The 22,155-nt window shown below is 45.3% G+C and overlaps 1 protein-coding gene across 2 annotated transcripts in view; it reads left to right on the top strand.

The window, feature by feature from the left end:
- The window catches only part of EDEM3 (ER degradation enhancing alpha-mannosidase like protein 3), a 422,356-nt gene that overhangs the window by 102,606 nt on the left and 297,595 nt on the right, over nt 1-22,155 (top strand). The window lies entirely within an intron of this gene.

Genomic DNA, 22,155 nt, shown 5'->3' with positions numbered 1-22,155 from the left:
ACAGCTTTTTTTCTGTTTGATTTCTGTTCTTATGTTGGTCTCATCTCTTCCACATCTTTTGAGTTTAGTTTAGTTATTTTTTTAGTTTCTTAAGGTGGAAACTTAGGTTATTGGTTTTAAACATTTCCCTTTCAGTTTCTGCCTGCTTTTGGTTTTTCTCTGGTGCCTTTAAAACAACTAGGTAAAATATTTTGTCCATAGTGTATAAGTGTTATCTGCAGAATAGTCATTCAGTATAAGCCCTTCTGCCATTGCTGAAACTGGAACTCAGTTTTGTTTTGTTTTTTAATTTTTGGCTGCACGCGGGCTTCTTCGAGTTGCGGCGAGGAGGGGCTACTCTTCGTTGCGGTGCACGGGCTTCTCATTGCGGTGGCATCTCTCATTGCAGAGCATGGGCTCTAGGTGCGTGGGCTTCACTAGTCATGGCTCGCGGGCTCTAGAGGGCAGGCTCAGTAGTTGTGGTGCATGGGCTTAGTTGCTCCATGGCATGTGGGATCTTTCCAGACCAGAGATCGAACCTGTGTCCCCTGCATTGGCAGGCGGATTCTTAACCACTGTGCCACCAGGGAAGTCCCTGGAACTCAGTTTTAAGCTTCAAAATCTTGGGTAAGTATTCTAACCCATCTGTCAACTTCCTCACCTGTAAAGTGGGGGTGATTTAACATACCTTAGAAGATTGTCATGGAAAGCAAATGAGATGATGCATATGAAAACATTTTTGAAACAATAAACATGAGGGCTTCCCTGGTGGCGCAGTGGTTGAGAATCTGCCTGCCAATGCAGGGGACACGGGTTCGAGCCCTGGTCTGGGAAGATCCCACATGCCGCGGAGCAACTAGGCCCGTGAGCCACAACTACTGAGCCTGCGTGTCTGGAGCTTGTGCTCCACAATAAGAGAGGCCGCGACAGTGAGAGGCCCGCGCACCATGATGAAGAGTGGCCCCCGCTCGCCGCAACTAGAGAAAGCCCTTGCACAGAAACGAAGACCCAACACAGCCAAAAATAAATAAATAAAATAAATAAATTTTTTAAAAAACCTTATCAGATTTTTTTAAAAATTAAAAAAAAGAATACACATGATATATAAATTATATTATCATTAATGCAACATAAAGTTAATAAAAATAAACTCCCATGGCATGCACTTGTATTTCCACTAAAAGGTAAGACACAATACTAAGTCATCTAATTTTCATAGCCTGGTAGATGAGGAAGATATTCCTTTATCTTTTTCCAGTATATTCTAACTAACCTTGTAATTATATGCAACTTCATATCCAACCGATATTGAAGGTCTACCATGTATATATTAGGCACATTTATGTGCACTATCTTATTCAATTTCTCACAAAAATAGCACCCTCCAATTTATCAACATGTGACAATAACTAAAAAATTTTCACACCTTGATTCTCCTCTTAAGAATCTTAATGAAATCAGAGAAGTCACCTAGATTTATGTGCAAATTGCTTATTGCAGCTTTACACATAACAAAAAAAAAGGGAAACCAAAATAAATGTGTATAAAGGATTTGTTAAATTATGATGCATACATGTAATGTAATATTATTCAGCTGTTAAAAACATTCAGATTATTTTATCACATGGGAAAAGTATATAATATTAAGTGTAAAGTATAAGATTACTGTTTAAACATGATTACAATTTTGTTTAAAAATAGGAATTAGAAAAAAGTAGCCAAAAGGAAATATACCAGCAGAAGCAAGAAGAACTACAATCCTGCAGCCTGTGGAACAAAAACCACATTCACAGAAACATAGTCAAGTTGAAAAGGCAGAGGGCTATATACCAGATGAAGGAACAAGATTAAACCCCAGAAAAACAACTAAATGAAGTGGAGATAGGCAACCTTCCAGAAAAAGAATTCAGAATAATGATAGTGAAGATGATCCAGGAACTCGGAAAAATAATGGAGGCAAAGATCGAGAAGATGAAAGAAATGTTTAACAAAGATCTAGAAGAATTAAAGAACAAACAAACAGAGATGAACAGTACAATAACTGAAATGAAAACTACACTAGAAGGAAGCAATAGCAGAATGACAGAGGCAGAAGAACTGATAAGTGACCTGGAAGACAGAATTGTGGAATTCACTGCTGCAGAACAGAATAAAGAAAAAAGAATGAAAAGAAATGAAGACAGCCTAAGAGACCTCTGGGACAACATTAAATGCAACAACATTCGCATTATAGGGGACCCAGAAGGAGAAGAGAGAGAGGAAGGACCAGAGAAAATATTCGAAGAGACTATAGTCGAAAATTCCCTAACATGGGAAAGGAAATAGCCACCCAAGTCCAGGAAGCACAGCGAGTCCCATACAGGATAAACCCAAGGAGAAACATGCTGAGACACATAGTAATCAAATTGGCAAAAATTAAAGACAAAGAAAAATTATTGAAAGCAGCAAGGGAAAAACGACAAATAACATGGAAGGGAACTCCCATAAGGTTAACAGCTGATTCCTCAACAGAACCTCTACAAGCCAGAAGGGAGTGGCATGATATACTTCAAGTGATGAAAGGGAAGAACATACAACCAAGATTACTCTACCCGGCAAGGATCTCATTTAGATTTGATGGAGAAATCAAATGCTTTACAGACAAGCAAAAGCTAAGAGAATTCAGCACCACCAAACCAGCTCTACAACAAATGCCAAAGGAAATTCTCTAAGGGGGAGACACAAGAGAAGAAAAGGACCAACAAACACAAACCCATAACAATTAAGAAAATGGTCATAGGAGCATACATATCAATAATAACCTTAAACCTGATTGGATTAAATGCTCCAACCAAAAGACACAGGATTGCTGAATGGATACAAAAACAAGACCCATATATATGCTGTGTACAAGAGACCCACTTCAGACCTAGGGACACATACAGACTGAAAGTGAGGGGATGGAAAAAGATATTCCATGCAAATGGAAATCAAAAGAAAGCTGGAGTAGCTATACTCATATCAGATAAAATAGACTTTAAAATAAAGAATGTTACAAGAGACAAGGAAGGACACTACATAATGATCAAGGGATCAATCCGAGAAGAAGATATAACAATTATAAATATATATGCACCCAACATAGGAGCACCTCAATATGTAAGGCAACTGCTAACAGCTATAAAATAGGAAATCGACAGTAACACAATAATAGTGGGGGACTTTAACACCTCACTTACACCAATGGACAGATCGTCCAAAATGAAAATAAATAAGGAAACACAAGCTTTAAATGACACAATAGACTAGATAGATTTAATTGATATATATGGGACATTCCATCCAAAAACAGCAGATTACACTTTCTTCTCAAGTTCTCACAGAATATTTTCCAGGATAGATCACATCTTGGGTCACAAATCAAGCCTCAGTAAATTTAAGAAAATTGAAATCATATCAAGCATCTTTTCTGACCACAATGCTATGAGATTAGAAATCAATTACAGGGAAAAAAACCATAAAAACCACAAACACATGGAGGCTAAAGAATACGTTACTAAATAACGAAGATATCACTGAAGATATCAAAGAGGAAATCAAAAATTACCTAGACACAAATGACAATGAAAACACGACGATCCAAATCCTATGGGATGCAGCAAAAGCAGTTCTAAGAGGGAAGTTTATAGCAATACAAGCCTACCTCAAGAAAAAAAAAAAAAACTCAACAATCTAACCTTACACCTAAAGGAACTAGAGAAAGAAGAACAAACAAAACCCAAAGTTAGCAGAAGGAAAGAAATCATAAAGATCAGAGCAGAAATAAATGAAATAGAAACAAAGAAAACAATAGCAAAGATCAGTAAAACTAAAAGATGCTTCTTTGAGAAGATAAACAAAATTCATAAACCATTGCTAGACTCATCAAGAAAAAGAGGGAGAGGACTCAAATCAATAAAATTAAAAATGAAAACGGAGAAGTTACAACAGACACTGCAGAAATACAAACCATCCTAAGAGACTACTACAAGCAACTCTATGCCAATAAAATGGACAGCCTGGAAGAAATGGACAAATTCTTAGAAAGGTATAACCTTCCAAGACTGAACCAGGAAGAAACAGAAAATATGAACAGACCAATCACAGGTAATGAAATTGAAACTGTGATTTAAAATCTTCCAACAAACAAAAGTCCAGGACCAGATGGCTTCACAGGTGAATTCCATCAAACATTTAGAGAAGAGCTAACACACATCCTTCTCAAACTCTTCCAAAAAATTGCAGAGGAAGGAACACTCCCAAACTCATTCTATGAGGCCACCATCACCCTGATACCAAAACCAGACAAAGATACTACAAAAGACGAAAATTACAGACCAATATCACTGATGAATATCGATGCAAAAATCCTCAACAAAATACTAGCAAACAGAATCCAATAACACATTAAAAGGATCATACACCACAATCAAGTGGGATTTATCCCAGGGATGCAAGGATTTTTCAATATATGCAAATCAATCAATGTGATATACCATATTAACAAATTGAAGAATAAAAACCATATGATCATCTCAATAGATGCAGAAGAAGCTTTTGACAAAATTCAACACCCATTTATGATAAAAACTCTCCAGAAAGTGGGCATAGAGGGAACCTACCTCAACATAATAAAGGCCATATACGACAAACCCACAGCAAACATCATTCTCAATGGTGAAAAACTGAAAGCATTTCCTCGAAGATCAGGAATGAGACAAGGATGTCCACTGTCACCACTATTATTCAACATAGTTTTGGAAGTCCTAGCCATGGCAATCAGAGAAGAAAAAGAAATAAAAGGAATACAAATTGGAAAAGAAGAAGTAAAACTGTCACTGTTTGCAGATGACATGATACTACACATAGAGAATCCTAAAGATGCCACCAGAAAACTACTAGAGCTAATCAATGAATTTGGTAAAGTTGCAGGATACAAAATTAATGCACAGAAATCTTTTGCATTCCTATACACTAATGATGAAAAATCTGAAAGAGAAATTATGGAAACACTCCCATTTACCACTGCAACAAAACGAATAAAATACCTAGGAATAAACCTACCTAGGGAGACAAAAGACCTGTATGCAGAAAACTATAAGACACTGATGAAAGAAATTAAAGATGATACCAACAGATGGAGAGATATACCATGTTCTTGGATTGGAAGAATCAACATTGTGAAAATGACTATACTACCCAAAGCAATCTACAGATTCAATGCAATCCCTATCAAATTACCAATGGCATTTTTTACGGAACTAGAACAAATCATCTTAAAATTTGTATGGAGACACAAAAGACCCCGAATAGCCAAAGCAGTCTTGAGGGAAAAAAACGGAGCTGGAGGAATCAGACTCCCTGACTTCAGAGTATGCTACAAAGCTACAGTAATCAAGCCAATATGCTACTGGCATAAAAACAGAAACATAGATCCAGTGGAAGAAGATAGAAAGCTCAGAGCTAAACCCACACACCTATGGTCAACTAATTTATGACAACGGAGGCAAAGATAGACAATGGGGAAAAGACAGCCTCTTCAATAAGTGGTGCTGGGAAAACTGGACAGCTACATGTAAAAGAATGAAATTAGAACACTCCCTAACACCATACAAAAAAATAAACTCAAAATGGATTCAAGACCTAAATGTAAGACCTGACACTATAAAACTCTTAGAGGAAAACATAGGAAGAACACTCTTTGACATAAATCACAGCAAGATATTTTTTGATCCACCTCCTAGAGTAATGGAAATAAAAACACAAATAAACAAATGGGACCTAATGAAACTTCAAAGCTTTTGCACAGCAAAGGAAACCATAAACAAGAGGAAAAGACAACCCTCAGAATGGGAGAAAATATTTGCAAACGAATCAACGGACAAAGGATTACTCTCCAAAATATATAAACAGCTTATGCAGCTCAATATTAAAGAAACAAACAACCCAATCCAAAAATGGGCAGAAGACCTAAATAGACATTTCTCCAAAGAAGACATACAGATGGCCCAAGAAGCACATGAAAAGATGCTGAACATCAGTAATTATTAGAGAAATGCAAAGTAAAACTACAATGAGGTAGCACCTCACACCGGTTAGAATGGGCATCATCAGAAAATCTACAAACAACAAATGCTGGAGAGGGTGTGGAGAAAAGGGAACCCTCTTGTACTGTTGGTGGGAATGTAAATTGATACAGCCACTATGGAGAACAGTATGGAGGTTCCTTAAAAAACTAGAAATAGAATTACCATATGATCCAGCAATCCCACTACTGGGCATATACCCAGAGAAAACCATAATTCAAAAAGACATATGCACCCCAATGTTCATTGCAGCACTATTTACAATAGCCAGGTCATGGAAGCAACCTAAATGCCCATCAACAGACGAATGGATAAAGAAGAAGTGGTACATATATACAATGGAATATTACTCAGCCATAAAAAGGAATGAAATTGAGTCATTTGTTGAGACGTGGATGGATCTAGAGACTGTCCTACAGAGTGAAGTAAGTCAGAAAGAGAAAAACAAGTATCGTATATTAACGCATTTATGTGGAACCTAGAAAAATGGTACAGATGAGCCGATTTGCAGGCCAGAAGTTGAGACACAGATGTAGAGAACAAACATATGGACACCAAGGGGGGAATACCACGTTGGGGTGGGGATGGTGGTGTGCTGAATTGGGTGATTGGGATTGACATGTATACACTGATGTGTATGAAATTGACTAATAAGAACCTGCAGTATAAAAAAACAAACAAACAAACAAAAAGGAAATATACCAAAATATTAATAATGATTATCTCTGGAGTGATACAATTAGGGATGAGTCTTTCTTCACATTCTTTGCTGAGGTTCTAAATTATTCATAGGAATGTATGATTTTAGCTTTCAGTTTCTCTTTTGGATGCAGAGACACTCTGAATTGGGTTAATCTTAATCAATTCAGTAAACAGTCTCCTCATTGGTCCATGCATAGCCATTGTTTATTCATTTGTTTATTACAGTGTAGTAAGTACTCATACACCCAATGCTAAATATAAAAGCTAGGACTAAAATAAAAATTTGCATCTAGGCATGAATCTTCTCCTATCCCACTCACTACTTTTCTGTACTCAAAATAACCACTTTCCCAAATCTCATAATTCCCTTCTTTTCCTTTTAATAAAGTTGTATATGGATACATGCTTTTGTAAAGCTATATAAACTATATATTTTTTTATCTTGGTTGTTTCAACTTTTTTAAGAGCATAGTATGTTATATATTATCTTCTAGGACTTTATTCACTTAATATTGCTGAAATTCATCTGTATTGATGCGTATATCACTGGAGATCATTTATTTTGATTACTATGTAATATTCTATTGTGCAACTATATTACTGTTTTTTTTCCTGTATTTTAGGTTATTTCCAGACTTTTCCTGTTATGAACAGTACTATGGATATCCTTGTACATGTCTTCCCAGTGTCCCTGTATACCAATTTGGATATAAACCTGGGAGTGGAAATGCTCGTCATAGGGTATGTGAAACTTCAAACTGTTTTTCCCAAGTGGTCGCATCAGTCAATACATATTCCCACCAGCAGTGTATGAGATCCTATGAATCTGTATCCTTACCAGCATTTGGTGTTGCCAGATGTATTGCTTTTATATTCAGGAAAACAAGGTTTCTAAAACAAACTAAGAACAAAAACAAAACTGCCTTGCCCTCCCTTCCCCCAAACTCCAGGAAAGATTCGGGGCACAGGAGGTGGTATATAAAACTATTCCTCCACCAACAGCTTTTCACCTTTTTCTAGCTCTAGAAACCCTCTTCTAGCAGTGAGTTGGAAACAGTGTGGGGGTGTGAGAAGTAGGAAAACTGCAGAATTTTGTGTCATGAGGACTCTTTCCAGCAGTTGGTGAAATTATTCTGAATAATTAGAATTAGAATTCTAATTAAAATTAGAAACCTCTTATTCTCTCTCTGTCTTTCTTTTTGTCTCTGTCTTTCCACCTTTTCCTCTTTCTCTCCTGAAATACAAACACTCGACCAGATATATCATTTTTATTCTCTGCAGTATGTTCCTAAAATACTCACCTTGCAATCCTCTGCAAATATCAGAGAAATGACCTGCTATCTAGTGTTTTCTTTTTTCTTGGCTACAGAGTAAGAACCTGCCAGTTACACTAAGTGGGGTGAGGGTTTCCCTGAACAAGCATTGCAGAGAATGAGAAATTCAGAACCATAAGAATTGGAAAACCTATTTCAACAGCAGCACTCTGCTTGCCTCTCCTTTCAAAATTGAGTCCTAGTTTCTATCACTTTGCAGTAGCCTGTGACATGATACAGAACAGCAGATGGACATGAGAATCTGTGATTTTGCCCATTGATTCTGAGAAAGGCAGGCAGCCCACTTTTAAATATACAGAAGAACAACCAGGATAAGCTTGAGGGCCAAACTGATTCTCAACCTGGAATTATCATTCAGCCTAGAGGGCAGACCGCAGAGGCAGAGCTCCCCAGCAATTTCACAAGGTAAATCAGCCTGCCTCAGGACAGTGGTTTTCCAACTAGGTTTAGCAGGGTCCTCTCAGAGCTCTGGAGAAAGGAGGAGAGTCAGGGAGGCAGTTAGAAACCCACTTTGAGATAGAAATAGAGTAGCTTCAAAAAGTCTTTAACATATTTGGTCAAAATCAATTTTCTTATGAAAAAAAAATTTTCTTTTTGGCCATGCAGCTTACAGGATCTTAGTTCCCTGACTGAGATCAAACCTGTGCCCCCTTCAGTAGAAGCACAGAGTCCTAACCACTGGATTGCCAGGGAATTCCCAATAGTCCTCTATTTTAAAGAAAGTTTAGAGATCATTGACAATGTTTAGATCTTAAGGTCTAAGAGTAACAGAGGTATAGATCTGAAACACACTTTGGAACAGCAGAGTTATATGAGATGAAGTTAGATGTGGATTCTATGTTGCAGAAGGCAGGGCCATGTGATTTCAAAACCAGCCAAGTGGGAAATAAGGCTTGACTCTTCTGATAAAAATTAAGGAGCTGAACATAAGACTCTTAATTCAACATGAGTAAAACTATTAGGGGGAAGGAATCTGTGCCACTTTTGGTCACCATTGTCTTGTGTGCCTAGCACAGTGCCTGGTACATAATGGGTGTTGAAATACTTGAGAAAGGAAGAAAGAAAAAGGATGGAGGGAGGCATATCACGTGGGCAGGACCAAGAGTCTTTTTATAAAATAATTAAGATATTTCCAAAAAATACACACACACACACACACACACAGGAGAATCTCAAGTTTTTCACCAGGGAGTACAACGAAGAAAAATTCAGAATACTAATTAGCAAACATTTACCTCATCTACGGAAAAATTCTAACATACCTGTCACACATTTCATTTTAAACAGCAATGGTTCCTTCCAGTAGAAATTGGTTGTGAAATTGTTACTGAGTCCAAGCTCATACTGCTCACCACATGACAGGCCAATAAATCGCAAGATACATTGTTGGGGCAAGGAATAGTGACTTTATTCAGAAAGCCAGCAGACCGAGAAGATGGTGGACTTGTGTTCCAAAGAACCATCTTGCCTGAGCTGGAATTCAGGCTTCTTTTGTACTAAAAGGGGAGGAAGTAAAGCCAAACATTTCCTGGTTCCAGTCAGCCTCTGGAGGGGAAGTTTAATTTCTCTCTTCCTGCAGTCATTCACAGGAGGGCCTTGTCAGGATGCTTCCTGGGAGCTAAATGATGGTATTTTAGCTTAATGCTCATTACTGGGGAGGCAGGGTTCCCAGAGATGAGCCATTATGTATAATTTAAGCTTATAGGCAACATCCATTTAGTGATTAACTTGTAATAGAACACAAAGATTCTTCTCTATTACAATTCCCTACTGTCAATGTCCATTCTACAGTCTTGTGGGGAAAGGGAGAAGACTGCTCTGACTACTTCCTGCTGAATGGGGGTGATAAATATTCTTTAGAATCTTTAAGTCAGTAGTAAAATCCTCTTTCCTTTTTTATCTACAACTATTTAAACCTGATGAAACCCCTTAGCATGTTGTTTTCTATTTTGTAATTGAACTTGGAATTTTGGTTCCAGCTCCCAATACATATACTAAATTCCTGTGCTATTTATTTGGACAAAATTAAACAAATAGGTTGACCCTTCTCCAGTTATAATGAAATTACCATCTACTTTAGTTGGATAGGCAGACCTGTTGGAGGCAACTTCATGAACAGAGGTTAACATAGTGCCCAAACTTTTAACGTAATGGGCAACTGCTATGCCTTTTAGAGCATTTATAGATTCTCTCACCAGGGCAGACACCTGGAATGGCCTACCATACGATATTTCAAAGGGGCTTAATTTAAGCCTGCTTCTGGGAGCCACTGATCCATAGCAGGGTAACTGGCAAGGCCCTATCCCAAGAAAATTAGTTTCTTGAGATAATTTTAATAGTGTTCCTTTTTAACAATGTTCCTTTTTAATGTACGATTCTTTTTCTTGGTTTTTCCTGTTGATTGTGGTCTCCAGGCTGAATGCAGTTTCAATGCCTTAATCCAAATCAGGGGATAATTTCCTTAAGGAGGGCTTTAACCACTTCAAGACTTTCTGTCCAGGTGGAATATGTTTCCACTCATCCTGAAAAAGATAAACACTAGCAGATTATCTAAAATTTCCTGCAACTCGAGGCATTTGAGTAAAGTCTATTTTCCAGTCCCTGGTAGGACAGGTGCTCCTGTGTTGAATCCCCATCTGGGGAGGTCTGACAGTAGTCATTGTGTTATTTTTAGCACAAGTCATGGTCTTCTGCAAGCACCTTTCATTATTTTCTTTAAATAAACCCCTGGAGGTTACTCTGGATGATTATTGGTCTGCATCAATTGTGATGTTATGTACAATGGCCACTTGATTGTTTTGCTTAGTAGGTCTTGCTTAGTAGGTCTAAACTCACACTGAAGCGGAGTTTGAGGTTCATCTCAGAATTCTTGTTGAGCCAAGTGATTTTTTTCTGGTGCGAATGAAACATCCGCAGATACATCAGCAATACTTGTGACCAGAGCTGAACAACCTGTCCAAGGGCACCAATGGACACATCAGTGATGGAATCCCCATTTAAATCTCCATAGCCATCCAGGGATCTCCAAAAGTACTGAATATGGCTTCTAAAGGCTCCATTGGATCCCAGGATTTTCTGGGAATACCTCATGTGAATGGTGCCCTTATGACCACTGTAGATGTACACAGCTCCAGAGTGCTGATTTTCCAAAGGTGAATCAACGATCACATCATTAAAGCCATCCATGTTGATGTCTGAAAGAGCTGCAATGGCTGAACCAAACTGAGCATTTTCAACACCCTCGAGGTCTTCCACAAATTGGTGCCAATTCAAAACACCCATTGTGATAGTAAACAGGTAGATTCTTCCTTTCTCTTTCTTTAGGTCATTCATGTGCATAGGCACACCTATCAAGAGCACATCTGTAATGGTGTCTCTATCCACATCGACTGAACACAGCACACTACCAATATAGCCGATCTGGTCACCTCTGTGAGACTGAGTAACTGACACTGTCATTCTCATGAACACTGTGTAGTACTATCTGGCTAGCATAATTCACCCGAGGAGCACCAGTAAGAAAGTGGACACTCTTTCCAGTAGAAATTGAAGCCACAGAGTAACCTAAATACGAGCGCCATCTGTAGGCTTAATTCATGTTCTGGTGGGACTCTGATGTCAAGCTGTTCTGGTGAACAACTTCAGGGTGAGGTCCATCAGACTGTTCATCAGCTCATTCCTCACTGTCAGTTTTCACCTGGGGCTCCTGTGGGGAATTAGGTGCCTCAAGTCCAAGGGAGCCCCTGGGCCTCTTCATTCATCAGAGTGATCCTCTCTTTCTACCATATGAGAGGCTCTCAACTTTTATTGTTTTTCTTCTTATGTTTTAGTCTAGGCAATCTATTTTCCAATGTTCGTCCTCCTTATGGCAGCACATTGTTCCTTCCCCAATGGTGACTTCTCTCTCGGGGTTACTCACCTTCCGGGAATCCAGTGCCGCTGCCCAAAAAGTGGCATTTCGCTTTGCATCTTCCTTCTGTCGCTGTTCCCTGTTGAACACTTTAAAAGCAACATCTACCCATTGAGAAGGATTCATTCCAAATGCATCATCTAATCTTTGCCACTTTCTCCTGATATCTGAGGCACTTTGCCCATAAAGGTCAAGTTTACCATTCTAATATTTTCAGGGGTCTCAGGATCTGCATTAGTATACTGTCTGTAGGCCTAATAAATCTTTTCCAAAAATTCAGAAGGGTCTTCATTTGTTTTTTTGCTGAATTTCTTGAATTTTGTTCAAACTCTTTTGCTTTGGTTCCCCTTTTCCAAGCCCTATCAAGATGCACAAATAAGCAGTGCCCTAATAATGGTGTTCCTCCCTTATTGGGGTCCCAGTTTGATTCAGCTATGGGTACTGCCAAATAAGCTTCAAGTCTAGAAGATCCTCCTGTAAGGAGGGTTGCGATCTTCCCAATTAAACAAGTCTGAGAAACCCAGGCGGCTGGTCATTTGCATTTAGCCTCCCATGAGATAAAGACATAAAGGAAATTGCTCTGCCCCAGAGTGGCTCCTGGCCCAAATTGGGTGCCTTGTCAGGACTTAGATGGCGATACCAGACCAAATCCCTGTGACCCAGGAACGAACACAGGATTTTCTAATTGGTCCCTATAAGGAGGGGCAGGCCTGAGCCCCAGTGTCAGGAACTGGGGCTAGATATGAATGGAAGGTGGGGGAAGGAGTGGATATATCAGAGCGACTAAGACAGCTAGCCCAGGTAGAGGAATTAAGGTTTGAAGCAACATATCCTCACCTTCATTCCCTTCCTTTTCTTATTTTCCCTGAGGTAGTAGCACAAATGCTTGCATTTAAAGGACTTCGTCATTCTTCCCCACTTCTTCAGAAAACAGCTATAGAGTCATTCAAAAGCCACTGTAAAACCATAAATAGCAATTGATCATCTCTAACCATTAAAAAGGATGCCCTTTTGCCTTGGCATCAACCAACCAGGCTGAATTCTGGGCTAGGGCTTTTGGTGATTTTAGGAACCAAGTAGAACTTTTCTCTTCTCCCAGGGAATGCCCCATAGACAGGTTTTTTCTTTTTTGTTCCTTTCCCCCATTTGGCATCAGTAAAAGTTTTAAATATCACAAAACTGATTTGGCTGTAAATGGAGAAACAGTACCAAACAAACTGAAATGAACAACCCAAAGAACAAAACAGAAAATCCTAAATAAACCCTCAAGTTTGGTCTTGGGGTTTTACGTATACCACCGACACAGGAGACTGCAAACGATGTAATTAACACAGCAAGGGTAGCAGTACATGGTGCACAGGGTCCCAAGATAATCCTGCCTAAACCCCTTTGGAGGTCCTGACAGGTACTGTGGCAACACATTGTTACAATAAAATAGCACCTACAATAAAATAGTATCTTCTCACTCGTGGATTCATGGCTGTAATCAGATCACTTATGCAAAATGGGCCTCAGAGGACTTTTTAGGGATAGTTGAAATAGTCCCCATTTTTTAAGAGACAGGAATACAAGACAAAACGCAAACAGCACACACAAATGCTAGCATCCAAAGAAATGAACTGGTTCACAAATCAGGTAAAAGTCCAACAACCCCTCCCTCTTTCCAACAGGGTACCCCACTCAAATACAAAACAAACTTGCTTATTCTGGAGCAAAAGCCCCAAACAGAGAGAAAATACAGTTTCCAGCTGCACACACCGGAGCGACTTACCCTACTGCATGGAGCCTGTTGGTTCTTACACGTTGATTCCTTGATCCAACTGCCAAGCTCTGGGGCAGCGGGTGCTGCTTCGGGGAACTTGGAAGGGCAGGTCCTCAGGACAAGTGGTCCTGGCAGCTGCTAGAACCTTACCCCAAAATTCCCCAACTGGGGCCAGCTGCCCACCAAAAACTGTTACTGAGCCCAAGCTTGTACTGCTCACCACACAACATGCCAAAAACTCGAGAGACAAGTTGTTAGGGCAAGGAATTGCGACTTTATTTGGAAAGCCAGCAGACCGAGAAGATGGTGGGCTTGTACCCCATAGAACCACCTTACCTGAGTTAGAATTCAGGCTTCTTTTATACTAAAAGGGGAGGGAGTAAAGCCAAACATTTCCTGGTTCCGGTCAGCCTCCAGAGGGGATGTGTTCATTTCTTCCTGCCTGCAGTCATTCACAGGTGGGCCTGGTCAGGATGTTTCAGGTGAGCTAAATGATGGTATTTTAGCTTAATGCTCATTACCTGGGAGGCAGGGCTCCCAGAGATAGGCCATTATGTATAATTTAAGCTTACAGGCAACACCCCTTTAGTGATTAACTTGTAATAGAATACAAAGATTCTTTCCTACTACAAAATGAAACTCTAGGAAATTGAATGAGCTCACCTGCTATCTGGAGTTGTAAATAGATACATTATGTTTTTAAAGAACATATGCCAAAAATGATTTGGGCTTAGCAGCAATTGTTGCTAAGCCTTTCTACCAGAAGGTAGAGAGGTAGAAGCTGCACAATTGGTTCCTGATCACCAGTGCAAAAGAGAGAGCTCTCTTTTCTGTTCTCAACAGCAGGTGGGAATGCAGGCATTCTCTGCCAGGATCAAAAAGGGGCCATAAATCAGCACATATTTTTAGCAAAGGGCATGAAACATAACATTGCTCGATCCGGCACCACTCCTTGACTGAAAAAAGAAAACTGTGTGTGTTTTCCAGAAACAATACTTAACTGACTCCAACTCTGAAGGTGGTGTAAAATGCTGGTTCATTATAAGAATCAGTTATCAGGGGCTTCCCTGGTGGCGCAGGGGTTGAGAATCTGCCTGCCAGTGCGGGGGACACGGGTTCGAGCCCTGGTCTGGGAAGATCCCACATGCCGCGGAGCAACTAGGCCCGTGAGCCACAAGTACTGAGCCTGCGCGTCTGGAGCCTGTGCTCCACAACAAGAGAGGCCGCGATAGTGAGAGGCCCGCGCACCGCAATGAAGAGTGGTCCCCGCTTGCCGCAACTGGAGAAAGCCCTCGCACAGACACTAAGACCCGACACAGCCAAAAATAAATAAATAAATAAATAAACTTGAAAAAAAGCCACAAGCAAAAAAAAAAAAAAAAGAATCAGTTATCAGGTTTCTATTTTGAATATAAGCAGCCAAATCCAAAAACTGATTTCAAGCTACAGAATGAAAGGTTGAGAAAAGTTCAACCTGGGGACAACAGACCATCTTACCTACTGTTCATGAGAGATTCCTGAACAAGTGGATCAAGAAGATATCAGTTCTCCATGGGCCTGGAATCAGGCCAAGCAGCCCTGGGAATTTCAAGCTGACCCTCACCAGGAAGGAAACAAGCACAGCATTTGGGTAACATGTTTAGCAAACTGATAGGGCACTAATTCAAAGGGAATAAACTCCATTCATTGTACTGTCCAGTAGGTTCAGATTGGTAAGCAGGTTGCCTGGGACCCTACCTGTCAGAGCAGACCACAAACAGTCTCAGGTGGAAAGCCTTTATTCGAAGATTACTTTTTTTTTTTTTTGAGGCTTTAAAATAAACTAAACTCTATGAGAAGACATGACCAAAATCCAACCAGAGAGAAGCCTGTGATCTACGAATTTTAACACATTTGCACTGAGGTCAAAGGGCTGAAAGAAGAAAGGTGTCTGTCTCGATTTGAGCTTCCGTGTTTACACTTGGCCAGTTCATGCCTGGTTGATTAGGTCCCAAGGTCTTACCCCATTCGTGGTTGTAACTGCCAAATCCTGGGCCTCCCACAAAGATTCAAGTTTCTTGGAGGCCATAATAAGTTTACATAAGATTTGAAGCTGATAAATCCTAAAGTGACCTCTTGTAAATTCTCTTAATCCATGATCTCAACAGTTTACCCAAAGTTTGTGTTATTGTTATTTCCTTTGTGTTGACAAACCATGAACACGTGGGGACCACTTGCATCTCCCCAAACACGAAACACTCTGCACCTAATTATGAGTCCCTAGTCTGTACCAGGTGCTTTTCTAGGTCCCAGGCAAACAGCAATGAACAAAGTGAGGTTCCAACCCCCATGGAGCTTCCCTTCGTATTTCAGTCAACAATTCACTATGGAGACCAGAGAGAAGCAGAACATCTCTTGAGGGACCAGAAATAGATTTAAAACACCAGAGATGATGTTTAAATGACCTTCATTCAGCAAAAAGTCACCCAGAAGATTAGATCTTTCTCTAAAGACTTTCAGAAAGAAAGTCTCCTTCTGCATCCTGCCCTTCTTAACTACTCAATCTACTAGTTCAATGGTAGGCACCAATAGGCCCCAGTACAGCTTGACAAGGGCAAAGTGGAGGAGGACGTTGTCTATCTGACCCCAAATCTTCATCTTAAGATAGATAAGTAGAGATGGATTCATGATAATATAATGCTGAGAGCACCTGTGTGATAAAAATTTCCCTCAGAGAGTCCTCATTTTCAGATTCTCTTTATTAACAGATTATCCACAGAGGAGGGATTTTAGCTGCAGAAGTTGCAAATATGAGCAAGACATTCCCCAGGGAGAGTGTTAGATGCGACTCACAAACACCAGGCCTTGTGGACGGGCAAGTCATGAAAAACCTGAACCAGAGCAGCAGCCCCCGGGAGAAGCAGGAGATAAAGCAGCAAGAGGCTGTGCTCGGAGAAACGTTTCCAGCTATAGTTAGTGGCTAACCATGCAAGTAGGGTAGAGAGATCTGATAAGCTAAAACTGGGAAAGTATTTTTTGGGCTTTGGCCAGGAGAGGTTCATTCATGACACAGGAAACATAGTTCCAGCCAAGAGGTGGAGGAAAGGCCTGGATGCCATGGGTGGAGGAGGGAACTGACAATGAGGCAGTCATCAGTGGGAGTAGAGCCATGAAGCATGACGGCACTCACCTCCTAACTGGCTTCCTTGCCTCTCCTCCATCCTGCACACCATTTGCTCCTAGAGCGCTCACACTCAGGCCCACAATCCTTCAACAGTGCCATTATCACCTGCACGCTAAATGTCAGAATTCTTAGCACAGACATCCCATCCTGGCATGAACCCGGCTTACAGTTGTTTGCAAAACTGCCAGTCTTTGCCACTGGGTTATTCCCTCACAGGCTTTGTGCCTAAAGGACTGTACCATTTCTTATTTGGCATTTTATGTCACCCTACCTCTACCCATTATGAAACGGCACTCAACTCACGTGGTTGAATGAATGGAAAAATAAGTGAGAGATGGAATGAATGAATGAATGAATGATACCAGCACTGTCTTTGAAAGAATATGTCTCTGAGTCCCAATATGGAAGGTGAAGATAATCTTTGTGAAATGATTACCTTGCTTTTGTAAAATGTCTCGATGAGCTGGAAATAAAAATCTCTCTATAAATCCAACATCCCGTTGTTGCTTCGTCATTGTCAAAGCGTTTTATTTTGGTGGTCTGAGTTACCATGATGTTTCTTTATAACTAGACAAGTTCAATGGACGTGAAGATCTCCGATTGGAATAGGATTCTCTCGGCGATATAAGTGTGTTTGGAAGCACTACCGTTTAGCATGACACCAAGACCCAACACATGCCCAGTTCTGTCAAACCTCCGAGTCGTGCATGTGGAATCAGCGGAATCACCAGGATGATAATTGACTTTACTCTGTGACTCCCCTGTTGGCACATTTATTTTAGCTCCTCTGGCAGAGCTGGAGACTTGCTCTACTATTTTTTTTTTAAACAAATTTTTTAAAAAATTTATTCATTTATTTTTGGCTGCATTGGGTCTTTGTTGCTGCATGTGAGCTTTCTCTAGTTGAGGCGAGTGGGGGCTACTCTTCATTGTGGTGCACGGGCTTCTCACTGTAGTGGCTTCTCTTGTTGTGGAGCACGGGCTCTAGGCGCGTGGGCTTCAGTAGTTGTGGCACACGGGCTCAGTAGTTGTGGCTCTCGGGCTCTAGAGCGCAGGCTCAGTAGTTGTGGCGCATGGGCTTAGTTGGTCCGTGGCATGTGGAATCTTCCCGGACCAGGGCTCGAACCCATTTCCCCTGCATTGGCAGGTGGACTCTTATCCACTGCGCCACCAGGGACGTCCCACTCTACTATTCACTATGACGTTGTTTTCTAATTAGGTGTCTTGACACAGCAGGCATTCCAGTACGAACATTTCTTTTGTTTCTTTAATGTGGCAGCAAGCTGTCTGACTTTTAGCTGCCTGATCTTTCAGAAATATTACCTGCCATGTAAACTGAGATATCACATGTAAGACACCTAGCCCAGTGTGTGACACCTGAGGGTTCTCTGAGAATGTTCACTACATCTTCCTGTTTATCTTTGTCTTCTGACTTCTGGTGCTTTAGTTACCCTCGGAGATAAAATATTACCTTGGTAAGGCTTACGTTTTTCTTCATCCCGGGAGCGAGTCCAGTAAATCTATAAACAGAGACTACATGGATTCTGTAAATGAAATGGCCACAATTTATTGAGTGCTTTCTATGTGCCAAGTGTTCCCACATTGGATTGCTTTTCATCCTCACAGTAACACTGTGAGGTAGACATTTTTATCCTCCCTGCTTTTTCGAGAAAGGAACCTTGGCTGAGAAGCCAAGTAGCTGAGGTTACAGGGTGGGCGAGCAAGGGAGGTGGGACGAGAGCCCACACCTGCTTCCCTCACACAGTCCTCGACCTCAACCATCGCACACACTGCCCTCCACCTGCACCGTCTCAGTGGCCAGCGCAGTCTTGGGGACCCCACAGGACACAGAGATGGAGAAGCCATAGCCCTGCTCTAAAGGCATTCTTCCCGGCTGAACAGAAATGTGACTGCCCCCAGGTGTGAGTGCCAACACCCCCGGGCCCGGAGAGATCCCCTTCCCACCCCGTTCCTCTGGGCGGCCCCCTTGGAGCCCCATCTGGAATGTGGAGGAAGAACTTCCTGGGGCGAGTGCACAGCTGGACCCCCTCCCTGCAAGCCCCCCTCCAACCCCACCCCGACCTCAGCCCAGAGAAGAGGACAGCAGGTGCTCCCGCGCCCTCGGTGTCCTGGGAGCCCATTGTCTGGTTTTGCTTAGCGTGGCCTGCTTCCCTTCTAGCCCTGGGCAAGTGGGCAGAGTACAAGCTAATTGGCAGGGCTGCTCCGAAGACTAAAGAGCATGGGAGCTGCCTGCTCGCTAGCGGGAGGGCGTGTTCCCAGCCAGCGCTCTGACATTCTCTGGTGCGAGGCCACCTGCCTGAGGAAGGTGTAACAGGGAAAGGGTAAACACGGAAGTTCAGGTCCTGACAGCTTGGCAGAGATTCCCCCAGAGGAAAGGACTCAGCTGAAATCCAGCTGCTCAAGATGCTTGGTCAGCAAGGAGGAGACTCGACCTGGAGACAGAAAGGAGTTCCTATAGGGACAGAGAGAGCTGGTCCTGTCCTCCATCCACCTGGCAGGCAGAAGGATCTTGAGCCCCCAGTTTCCTGGGAGACCACAAGGCTGAAGAGAAGGCTGACCCCAGCCACCAGCCACCAGCTCCCCAGCTCGCCAGCTCCCAGCTCGCCAGCTCCACAATCCCCAGCTCCCCAGCTCCCCAGATCCCCAATCCCCAGCTCCCCAGCTCCCCAGCTCCCCAGCTCCCCAGCTCCCCAGTCCCCAGCCCCCAGTTCCCCAGCTCCCCAGCTCCCCAGCTCCCCAGTACCCAGCTCCCCAGCCCCCAGTCCCCAGCTCCCCAGCCCCCAGCTCCCCAGCTCCCCAGCTCCCCAGCTCCCCAGCTCCCCAGTCCCCAGCTCCCCAGCTCCCCAGCTCTCCAGCTCCCCAGGCCCCCAGCTCCCAGATCCCCAGCCCCCAGCTCCCCAGCCCCCCAGCCCCCAGCTCCTCAGCTCCCAGCCCCCAGCTCCCCAGCCCCCAGCTCCCCAGCTCCCCAGCCCCCCAGCTCTCCAGCTCCCCAGCCCCCCAGCTCTCCAGCTCCCCAGCCCCAAGCTCCCCAGCTCCCCCGCCCCCCAGCCCCCAGCTCCCCAGCTCCCCAGCTCCCCAGCCCCCCAGCTCCCCAGCTCCCCAGCCCCAAGCTCCCCAGCTCCCCAGCCCCAAGCTCCCCAGCTCCCCAGCTCCCCAGCACCCCAGCCCCAAGCTCCCCAGCCCCCAGCTCCCCGGTCCCCAGCTCCCAGCTCCCCAGCTCCCCAGCCCCCCAGCTCCCCAGACCCCCAGCTCCCCAGCTCCGCAGCTCCCCAGTCCCCAGCTCCCAGCTCCCCAGCTCCCCAGTCCCCAGCTCCCAGCTCCCCAGCTCCCCAGTCCCCAGCTCCCCAGTCCCCAGCTCCCAGCTCCCCAGCTCCCCAGCTCCCATTCTCCCCAGCTCCCAGCTCCCCAGCTCCCCAGCCCCCCATCTCCCCAGCTCCCCAGCTCCCCAGCTCCCCAGCTCCCCAGCTCCCCAGCCCCCCAGCTCCCCCATCCCCAGCTCCCAGCTCCCCAGCTCCCCAGCCCCCAGCTCCCCAGCTCCCCAGCTCCCCAGCCCCCCAGCTCTCCAGCTCCCCAGCCCCCAGCTCCCCAGCTCCCCAGCTCCCCAGTCCCCAGCTCCCCAGTCCCCAGCCCCAAGCTCCCCAGCTCCCAGCTCCCCAGCTCCCCAGCCCCCCAGCTCCCCAGCTCCCCATTCCCCAGCTCCCAGCTCCCCAGCTCCCCAGTCCCCAGCTCCCCGGTCCCCAGCTCCCCGGTCCCCAGCTCCCCGGTCCCCAGCTCCCGAGCCCCCCAGCTCCCAGCTCCCCAGCTCCCCAGCTCCCCAGCTCCCCAGCCCCCCAGCTCTCCAGCTCCCCAGCCCCCAGCTCCCCAGCTCCCCAGCTCCCCAGCCCCCCAGCTCCCCAGCTCCCCAGCCCCAAGCTCCCCAGCCCCCAGCTCCCCAGCTCCCCAGCTCCCCAGCTCCCCAGCCCCCCAGCCCCCCAGCTCCCCAGCTCCCCAGCCCCCCAGCTCCCCAGCTCCCCAGTCCCCAGCTCCCAGCTCCCCAGCTCCCCAATCCCCAGCTCCCCAGTCCCCAGCTCCCAGCTCCCCAGCTCCCCAGTCCCCAGCTCCCCAGTCCCCAGCTCCCAGCTCCCCAGCTCCCCAGCTCCCCTTCTCCCCAGCTCCCAGCCCCCCAGCTCCCCAGCTCCCCAGCTCCCCAGCTCCCCAGTCCCCAGCTCCCAGCTCCCCAGGTCCCCAGCCCCCCAGCTCCCCAGTCCCCAGCTCCCCGGTCCCCAGCTCCCAGCTCCCCAGCTCCCCAGCTCCCCAGCTCCCACCTCCCCACCTCCCAGCTCCCCAGCCCCCCAGCTCCCCGGTCCCCAGCTCCCAGCTCCCCAGCTCCCCAGCCCCCCAGCTCCCCAGACCCCCAGCTCCCCAGCTCCCCAGCTCCCCAGCTCCCCAGCTCCCCAGTCCCCAGCTCCCAGCTCCCCAGCTCCCCAGTCCCCAGCTCCCCAGTCCCCAGCTCCCAGCTCCCCAGCTCCCCAGTCCCCAGCTCCCCAGTCCCCAGCTCCCAGCTCCCCAGCTCCCCAGCTCCCCTTCTCCCAGCTCCCAGCTCCCCAGCTCCCCAGCCCCCCATCTCCCCAGCTCCCCAGCTCCCCAGCTCCCCAGCTCCCCAGCCCCCCAGCTCCCCCATCCCCAGCTCCCAGCTCCCCAGCTCCCCAGCCCCCCAGCTCCCCAGCTCCCCAGCCCCCCAGCTCCCCAGCGCCCCAGCCCCCCAGCTCCCCAGCGCCCCATCCCCCCAGCTCCCCAGCTCCCCAGCTCCCCAGCTCCCCAGCTCCCCAGCTCCCCAGTCCCCAGCCCCCAGTTACCCAGCTCCCCAGCTCCCCAGCCCCCAGTCCCCAGCTCCCCAGGTCCCCAGTCCACAGCTCCCCAGTCCCCAGCTCCCCAGCTCCCCAGCTCTCCAGCTCCCCAGGCCCCCAGCTCCCAGATCCCCAGCCCCCAGCTCCCCAGCCCCCAGCTCCCCAGCCCCCCAGCCCCCAGCTCCTCAGCTCCCAGCCCCCCAGCTCCCCGGTCCCCAGCTCCCAGCTCCCCAGCTCCCCAGCCCCCCAGCTCCCCAGACCCCCAGCTCCCCAGCTCCCCAGCTCCCCAGCTCCCCAGCTCCCCAGTCCCCAGCTCCCAGCTCCCCAGCTCCCAGCCCCCCAGCTCCCCGGTCC

The sequence above is a fragment of the Balaenoptera acutorostrata genome, chromosome 1 (assembly GCF_949987535.1).
Source record: "Balaenoptera acutorostrata chromosome 1, mBalAcu1.1, whole genome shotgun sequence".
NCBI lineage: Eukaryota > Metazoa > Chordata > Mammalia > Artiodactyla > Balaenopteridae > Balaenoptera > Balaenoptera acutorostrata.
The sequence above is the reverse complement of the archived record's forward strand: the minus strand, read 5'-3'. Positions and strand labels throughout refer to the sequence as shown.